At 41.0% G+C, this 9,294-nt stretch overlaps 1 pseudogene; it reads left to right on the top strand.

The window, feature by feature from the left end:
* The first annotated feature begins 962 nt into the window (after positions 1 to 962).
* Positions 963 to 1,529, top strand: LOC113633560 (non-histone chromosomal protein HMG-14 pseudogene; annotated as a pseudogene).
* The last annotated feature ends 7,765 nt before the right edge of the window (positions 1,530 to 9,294 follow it).

The following is a 9,294-nucleotide window of genomic DNA, read 5'->3' as shown; positions in this document are numbered from 1 at the left end:
CCTGGCACAGTGGAGATGAGGATGGCAGCTCTGACCTATTTCCTGTAGTCTCTGTGGGCTTCCTGACAGTTCTTTCTTCCCGGGGCTTGGTTCTCTTTAATATCAGCCATGCACTCTGGACATAGAATCCCATGTCCAGATGGGAGCAAATGTACCTCTCCACTGATTGCCTTAATGCTTCCAGGCTGGTTCTTGCATAATGTCATCCACCCCTCACTCCATGAATCTCAGATAAACTTCAATCTTTATTGGTAGTAAATATTTTCTGGGAAACACATGTAAGACTATTGCTTTATTGACCTTCTTGAATTCTTAAGGGCATGGCCTAAGGCAAGCTGGGACCACAGCTTTCCGAATTGGCAGGTAGGCTAGTGAGCAAGGGCCAGGCAATGGCCTGTGAGAGGGACACAGGATGGGGTTTGGAGACACTGTCCTACGTGAGAGTTTGGATCAGGGACAAGGGTCAAAGGCAGACTCTAAAGGATGTAGCCAGCTCTGTTATGGTTATGGCCTTTGTTGGTGCCAGGTAGGAGATATTCCAAGGTATGATTAGACAGGAGGTAAGGGAATAGAAGGCTGCCTACATGTGGCCAAGCTCTAGAAGGCTCATTTATTAGAGCAGGATCCAGGTCCTGGGAAGGATGGATGGCTAAAGAGAGATGGAAAACCAGGGCCCTAGTCACTAGCTAAGGTTCAGAGCCATGTCAGGCATTTAACGACTTCTTTAAAACATCTTACAGGCGGTGGGCCCAGCAGCCAATGGGCGGGGGCGGTGGGGGGGCGGCCCGGACGACGGGGAGGGGGAGCCCGCGGCTGGTGGACGCGGTGGGGAGGAGGAGGCGGGGGGCTCCCAATCCGGTTCCATCCGGTTCTCCCACCGCCCCCGCCGCGGGTCCCAGCAGCTCGGGCGGCGGCAGGAGCGGCAGAGGCCAGGCAGACCAGCTTCGCGAAGGCTCTCGGCGCGCCGCGGCCCGCAGGCACCCGGCACGCGCCCGCCCCGCCGCCACGATGCCCAAGAGGAAGGTGAGCTCCGCCGAGGGGGCGGCGAAGGAGGAGCCCAAGAGGAGATCGGCGAGGTTGTCAGCTAAACCGGCTCCTCCAAAAGTGGAAACGAAGCCAAAAAAGGCGCCAGGAAAGGATAAATATTCCAACAAAAAAGCGCAAACAAAAGGGAAAAGGGGAGCAAAGGGAAAACAGGCTGAAGTGGCTAACCAAGAGACTAAAGAAGACTCACCTTCAGAAAATGGAGAAACTAAAAATGAGGAGAGCCCAGCTTCTGATGAAGCAGGAGAGAAAGAAGCCAAGTCTGAGTAAAATCACACACCTGGTCCTATCAGTGGTCCCTGTTTCCCTTCTTGTACAATCCAGAGGAATATTTTTATCAACTATTTTGTAAATGCAAGTTTTTTAGTAGCTCTAGAAACATTTTTAAAAAGGAAGGAATCCCACCTCATCCCATTTTTTAAGTGTAAATGCCTTAGTTTAAGAGGTGAAATCATTTGCTGGTTGTTTATATTTTGGTACAACCAGAAAATAGTGGGATATTCAATATGGGAGGCTTTGATTGTCTTGGGTGTAGCTTTTATATCCTGTAATACAAAGCATACTAAATGGCAGTTTGGAGTCAGTTGTGCATTTAATGTCTTAAACACTTTAAATTACTTCTCTTCCCACGTTGTTTTTGGTAGAATTGTTTCCTAAAGCAAACCACTCACCCCTTGATCTTGGCTCTCCTGGGCAGAATTTTGTGCACTCTGTAACATGTTTGGTCGTGGTAGTCCAGTTCTTCTAGTAACTGTTAATGTGCTGTCAACGACTGACAATTTGCGTATGTAGTGTATGTGATATTAAATTGTTAATTAGTGGGACTTACGATGTAACAGCATATCAATATTTGAAGATATTGGTACTTGATATCCTGTGAAGGAAAATTTGCCCCCAAATTTTAAGCTGGAAAGTCACTGGAATAACTGTTCAGAAAAGAATCACAACTACATGATTTTTAAGGTTTTTGGTACGTATGTTGAGAATTGTGTACAAATTGAAATGTCTGTGTACTGATCCTCAAAACAACCAATAAAATCTCAATTATGAAAGAAACAAACAAAACAAAACAAAAAAACATCTTACAGCATCAGGCAAATGTGTGTCCAATGCTGAAAGCCTTGAGTACCAGCCTCTATTTCTTCCCCAGATACCTTCTCCTGGTAATTTATCTATTCACCTTCCACTCATGACTGTGACTCAGTCACTGCTTCTTCTAATCTATTCAAACATTCTAACTGCTTTCAGCTTTGCTCAACACTAACTAACACCCCACTCTACCTTTTGCTTCTTATCTCTGGATATAATGCTTACCCTAGGGATGTTTCATGTGTCCAAAACCGTTATTTTTCCCTCAAATATGCTGCTCCTCCAGTCTTCCCTGTCTCACTGGCACCATCAACCTCCATTTTCTCAAGCTAGAAACCTGAAGGAAATCATAAACTCCTTTCACGTCTCCATCTACCATGTTCATACATCACTGTAGTGGCTATCTCATCTCTGTTCCACCATGGAATAGACCTTGGGCTGTGGTGGACACCACCCGTGATTACCAATATCAAATTCTTCTTTTCTGGGCATATGAGAGACTACACTTACCATCCCAATTCCAGTTAAGTGCAGCCGTACAACTAGTTTGGTCCAGTGAAATGTGAATGAAAATTCACATATTATTTCTGGGCTAAAGTAGTGAAAAACTCTCAATTCTCTTTGCCTGAAATAGCTCTTGTCCTGTTGTGAAGGCAGAGGTCTTCTGTTGAGATGGTGAGTTACCAAATCAAAGAAGCCTATCTAACTGAGGCATCTCAGGAGGGTGGCTGCTTTGCTGAGATGCTTGAATCTGCAGAAGATGCTGCACGACTGACAAACTTCTGCAGTAAGTCACTGAGCTGTGGGGATCATTTGTTAACTGTAGCATTATCCAGCTTATCCTAATACAATCACTAAGGCCCGCTGATTTTACCATCTCATATTCCTCTCCCCTCTAGTCCCTCTGCTGCTCTAGCTCAGGACCTCAACATTCCTACCAGAACTATTGGAAAAGCTTAAAACTTGTCTCCTTGCTTCCAGTTTGGCAACCCTCAGACTCATCCTTCCAACAGACACCAGAGTGGTCTTTGTGTAACTCAAATCCAACCATGTGTTTTGGGTTACTCCATTTCATTGGCTCCCCGTCACTGACATGACAGTATGATATGACAGATTGCTTCCCTAGCCAGCCTCATTTCCCATCTCTTGTCCCCTTACATGTTATAACCAGCAATATTTAAATGTTTGTGATTTCCAGAATAATCCATGCTTTTTCATGTGTCCATGCCTTTGCTTATGCTGTTTCATTTATCCGAGACATCTTTATACACCCTTCATCCTCTTCTTTGCCTGGCCAATTCCTTACTCTTTGAGACTAGGTTCTAATACTACATTTTCTGGGAAGCCTTCCTGTTGGATTTAACATCCCTCCTCTGTACCCCCACAGCATCATCTACATCTACAAATCATTGACTACATTATATTGCATCTCTTGATGGGTCTCCCTCCCCTTGAGAGTAAAAACTTGACTAGGTGGATGCCTGTAACATGGTAGACGCTTAGTTATAAGAAACACTGAGGTAATGAGATTCAGTGGTAATGTGAACCCTCAGGGCTCATCCGTGGACACAGGATTCCAGGATGATGGGCTGTGAGGTAGACACAAGTATTCAGTCTGAGAGATCAGTCACTCTAGTGGGCATCCAGTTCTGGCAGGAGTAGGGGGTGAGGGTCTGACTTCATGCCAAACATAACAAATGGTGGACCTGGGGCAGGGATTGTTAACTTTCTGCCCTAGACAAGATTGGCTCAAGAACCGAAGAAACATTGCACTGAATGGGCACCATGAAGAGACACTGCTTTGAGAATCTTGGGAAGGTCGAAGCAGAGGAAAGAAGGTGGTATCTGATATAAAGTTATAAAATCATTGACACTCTTAATAGATTGGGCTTAGGCAGCAACCACACAGTTTGACCTTCTTGAATGACTGCTATAATAAATGCAGTAGTTTCTTGCCATTTCTGGTAGTTACGTTCTACAAAGTTGCTGGGAACACATTAGCAAGTATGGAACCATTGCTCCTAGGAAAAATGCAGGGTTAGGTTTCCTGAAAGCCTGTGGTCACATTTTCATCAACCAATCAATGCATAACCTTGTTTTACCTGTTTCTGTTTAAAGATACCTTATTTCTTTATTTAATATAATATGGATTCATTAACATTGAACTCTTGACCAGCAACACTAACTTAAGCCTGAACAAAGCTTACCTAACACACATATTTTGTTCTATAAGGTGCTTCTTGTGCTTAGGAAGACTGGAAAACACTTCAGCAATATACTTGGGAATCATTTTAAACAATGAAATCACCCAAAAAGCCTTTTTGAAAAAAGACCACTAAGTAGACCACCAAAAAGACACTTGTTTACAGTATGAGAACTTGACACAGTAAGGCAGAGCATTGCCTTGTTCCTCCTCAACTGGGAAAGTGCATGCCAGAGGACTCAAATTTTTCACTGCTCTGTCCATATCCACAATGACCATGAAAGTGCTGTATTGATTTTGGAGTTACAAGTAAATTTCATCAAGTAGGCAAATTTGCAAATATGGAATCCACAAATAATGAGAATCAACTATAGCTACAATTTACTGAACACCTGCCACATAGCATTGAACTAGGTGCTTCATATATACACATGTTGCCAAGTTTATCAACTTTTCACTCTTCAAATGAAATGCCTCAGAGTTAAAAATGGTGGACATATCCTGAGATCCATAGGCTATCACCAATAGAAAAAGCAGGACTTTATAATAATAATAATGTCATATAATTTTCACACCAAGCTTAAGGATGCATTTCTGGAGCTGGAAATTTATAATAGGCTGGGCTTCTGCTCCTTTTGGAAACTTCTAACTCAATAGTCTGGGCTCTTATAGAAAACTAAGAATACATTGCACACTCAGCAACAGGGATGCAAAGAATATTTCTTATAGGAAACATACCCAGCACTTAAAAGCATAATCATCTTCCCAAGCAATATGATGAGAAGCTAAAAACAGTCAAGTAAACAAAGAGACAAATATTTCTTTCAGGAATCTGAGAAGTTAGCAAGCTTTAGAACATACTGTCTTGAAGTGTCATGACTTGTGAAACGATGATCTTGTCCAATAATCTGTGCATCCACAGTCTTCTTATCTGCCGCTTGCTTTCCACTCAGATCAGTCTGGACTCTGTGCTTATTATTCCTCCTCATCTTTACTGTTGTCACTAGTCATTCTCTTCCCAACCAAATCACCCTTGACCGGCAAGTCTCGGTTCATTCCTACGTCTTCCATTAACCTCTCTTAGACCTCCTCAGTCCTCTAGGTCTTTTTTTTCTGTGAGAGGATATGGACCACCCAAAATCTAGCTCACTTTTCAAATCAAAGTGAAACAATAATGCACACCTGTCAGGACTTAAGCAGGATAGTGTGTGAATGCCCATAGCACAGGGCCTGGAACAAGGGATATGCTCAACAATGTTGGTGTTTCTGAATCTGAATGGTGTTTTTCACTTTGGTTCATAAAAATTCACTTTTATTATTCACTTTTATCACCCCTTCTGAAGCAAATTTTATGAAGAAAAGGATAACATCACTAGAGACAAGGCAACAGCAAGAAAGAACATGCTTTGGGCCAGTGATTTCCAAATTTTGAATTTTCTGGACCAGTGTAGGAATTTTGGGAACTGACCTCAGGTTGCTTAATAGTTCCCTTTTGCCTAAAAGCTCTCTAATAACACTTTTACCTTATGTAATAATTATTACAAAATAAACATTATAAGGGCCAAAAGGTAAAAAGGACATAATATCAGAAATTTTTGTTCTGAAAATGAATGTATTCAGCTTCAGGAAAAACTCAACTCATTCATGCACCCAATTATCCTTTTGTTCATTCACTGGCCAAATATTTATTAAGTGATATGCACCAGGAATTTTTCTATATGATGAAGTACAGGGGTAAACATGACAGGGAAGTTTTCTGTATTGATGAAGCCAATTTTTTTTTTTTTTTGGTATCAGAAAACAGATCTGGGAAAGCTCATGACCAACCAGTACCAATCCAGTCACTGGACCATACATTGGCTTTTAAGAGCTATGACGTGAGTATTTAGTCACTGATGTCAGGTCCAGTCCCTGCTTCTAAGCCCTGAAGGAAGGAACAGGGAGATGTCACACTTTACAGAGGCTGGGAGTGTAGAGGCAGAAGAACAAAAGCAGCTCCTCTGAGCAAGCATCTTCTGGCTCTGGGGCAGTGAGTGTGTCAGCCTGAGAATTGGACCTCAGCCTAGTTACTCTTAGTGAGTACAAGCCCCTCATAAAAAATCCTTCTAGAAGTCATCATTTTTGACAATGAAGGGCAACGACATATATTTAGCCTAAAGAGACCTGAAATATAGGGCACAAGAGATTTGAAACAGTTGTCAAAGTGTGGAGATAAACCCTGAGAAAAGCAAGGTGGGGATAAAAACCTGGCTCTATTTGGGGAGTTCCTCAGTTTGTTTCTCACCAGGATTCAAAAGAAAATAGCTAGGTGTTGTGAAATATGAGCTCTCAAAAGTGCTATAGAAAACTTTTAGCACTGTTAAACACTTGGAGCACTCAGCCAACAAAAATAAAACATTTGCTCTTATTCTGAAATCCCGAATTAAACTCAGGTCAGAGTAACTGTTGTGTTTCATTCTAGCATGCCTTAGGGAGAAATTGGAGGAAAATCCCCAGGGACTGATAAGCCCTCTGTAACATGTTGAGTTGTTGGATTGGATAGAGAGAACACCATATATGTATGCATATATATACATACATACATATATATGCACTATACTATATATGCATGTGTATATATATATATACACACATATATATGCAATATAGTATATATATTATATATAGTGATTTCTTCCTAAAAGTCACAATTAAGGGAATGTTGCACCTAACATAAACTATCAGAACTTGTCACAATACTTTCCATATATAATAGATTGAGAGCTTCACACGACAATCTCCAGTGTCCTGGCCTAAAATTGATAGAATCAAACAAAGATACATTCTGTATTCCAGAGGAACTCTTCAGAGCTCAAATAAGTATTTACTGAAAACAACACTACATTTTCCAGGGCCTCACTCCTGAGAGGTCTGTGCCCCTGCAGCATCACACTGCAAGGAAGAGGGGAGAGGAATGTAAGTGCCAGCTTCCTGAACACAGTGGGAATAAGACCGAAAAGAAAATGATCAAGAAACCATAAGCAGAAGGTTCTTGTCACAGCATTTTAGGATTAAAAATAAAAAGATTTACTAAAATTAGCCACAATGTAAAACCCCAAAGTAGAAAGCTTTAACTAAGGCAAATGGCCTCCACACTTTAGACAACTTTATCAACTTCATGCTATAAACCATAGCAAGCAAATTAATTATTCCCGGATGCTGGGGATGAAGAATGCTTGCTGAATTGTTTTGCTTCCCAAACTCTTCAGTATAAACACACACTCACAGGATTGCATTCCCTTTTTTGGCTCCCAACATGCAAGTAATTATACACTGTGCAGGATAATGGTGGGTGAGCTCTCCTCTGAATACCAAGCAAGTTCTGGGTTCTGTCAGCCTGTTAGATATCATGTCCACAAACATTTTTCTGTGACAGTCTTTAGTAAAAACTTGTAAACAAATTGTTTCAAGTTTATAAAAAAAATTTCAACAGCAGCACAAGACTCATTTCAAAATTATTCCAAACTCCTTAAGAGCTGGAGAGGGCAAAGTTCATCTCAAATATAGTACAGCTCTTATCTTGCATCAAGAATAGTTTTCTCTGCAATCCCTATGACAGGGGGTCAGAAATCATATTAGTAGTCTTTACATTTTTATATTCTTCCCATTTTGCCAATATGTAAACAAAGAGGAAAAAAACAGATTTTGAATCAACTGTGAATTGAGAATGTGTTTAGGATTAAAACATAGATTCTCTGAACATGGCCAGAATAATGAGAGTAGATGGTCATTTTTCCATTCCAGCTCCAAATTTTCACAGGGCAAATGAAATGTACTTGGTGTTGGGTGAGTCACCTAACATGGAGGGTTTTTTGGGCTCCCTGGGCCTTAATACTTCTTGGAGTAAATAAACTCAGTGGATTTGTTTGGGGTCTTTATATAATGAGGCAAAGGTGTATGTGTGCACATGTGTGTGTGTGTGTGTGTGTGTGTGTGTGTGTGTGTGTGTGTGTGTGTGTGTGTGTAAATGTGGTGGTGGTGGTGTGATAAGGAAGGCACAGGGAAAACCTCAGGAACTGTTAAGGAAAAAAACACATTTTCTACGGAAGGAAAGAAAGGTTCTATAGTCCTGCCAAGTGCAACACGAATGAGGGAAAGTTCAAGGAAAGTTGATCTCTAAAAATAAATAAATAAAAGGAAATTCAATGAGAAAACAATATTCAGGTCAGGTCTAAGCCCAGAGAAGAACGCTCATTCAGAACTGGGCTGTCATCCTGCTTTTTATGAAGTGAGCAGCTGCTGGTTATTGAAACCAGCCCACACAGTTGGGTCCCTGCCGCCATGGCAACACTCCTGTGTCTGTGCTGGAGTGGCCAAGGCACAATGGGTGGTTCCAGGGCCCGGAAGCATTCTGGTTACAGATTAGGGAGGGGTTTTTGTTTTTTATATATATGGGGAGATTTTGATTCCTCGGTTTGTGGTTGGGTATTGGAAACTTTTCCTACCTATGATAAAGTCTGACTTAAGGGGCAGATTTTCATGCCAATAGCAGCATGGAAGGAAAGCATCAAGGTGTTCAACAGGCAAATGACTCATTTCCAGTCTCATTTAAAATTCTCTTTTCCATGTACACACAGCTATATTTAAAATAAAATGCCTTTCCATAAAAAAAATAATAATAATGAAAAATAAAATAAAATTCTTTTTTACAAGTCTCTAGTAAGCTCTGGGCATTTGTACCTGGTCCCTTGTATTGACACCTCAGAATGTTTTTGAAAAAAATGCTTAGTTTGCTTTTTTATATTTGTAGTTTATAATAACACATGGCCCTAAAAGGAAAAATTATCATAGTCTTATGAATTGAAAAAGCTAGCTAAGAATTAAAGACTTTGAAATTAAAAATACAGACTATAGATTATATATCATATATGCAGAGCCTCAATTATTGGCACATTTAAGTATTGAACTCACCATCTTGG

Source organism: Aethalodelphis obliquidens, unplaced genomic scaffold (genome assembly GCF_003676395.1).
Source record: "Aethalodelphis obliquidens isolate GAN/ISIS:26980383/991018 unplaced genomic scaffold, ASM367639v1 scaffold40, whole genome shotgun sequence".
NCBI lineage: Eukaryota > Metazoa > Chordata > Mammalia > Artiodactyla > Delphinidae > Aethalodelphis > Aethalodelphis obliquidens.
The sequence above is the reverse complement of the archived record's forward strand: the minus strand, read 5'-3'. Positions and strand labels throughout refer to the sequence as shown.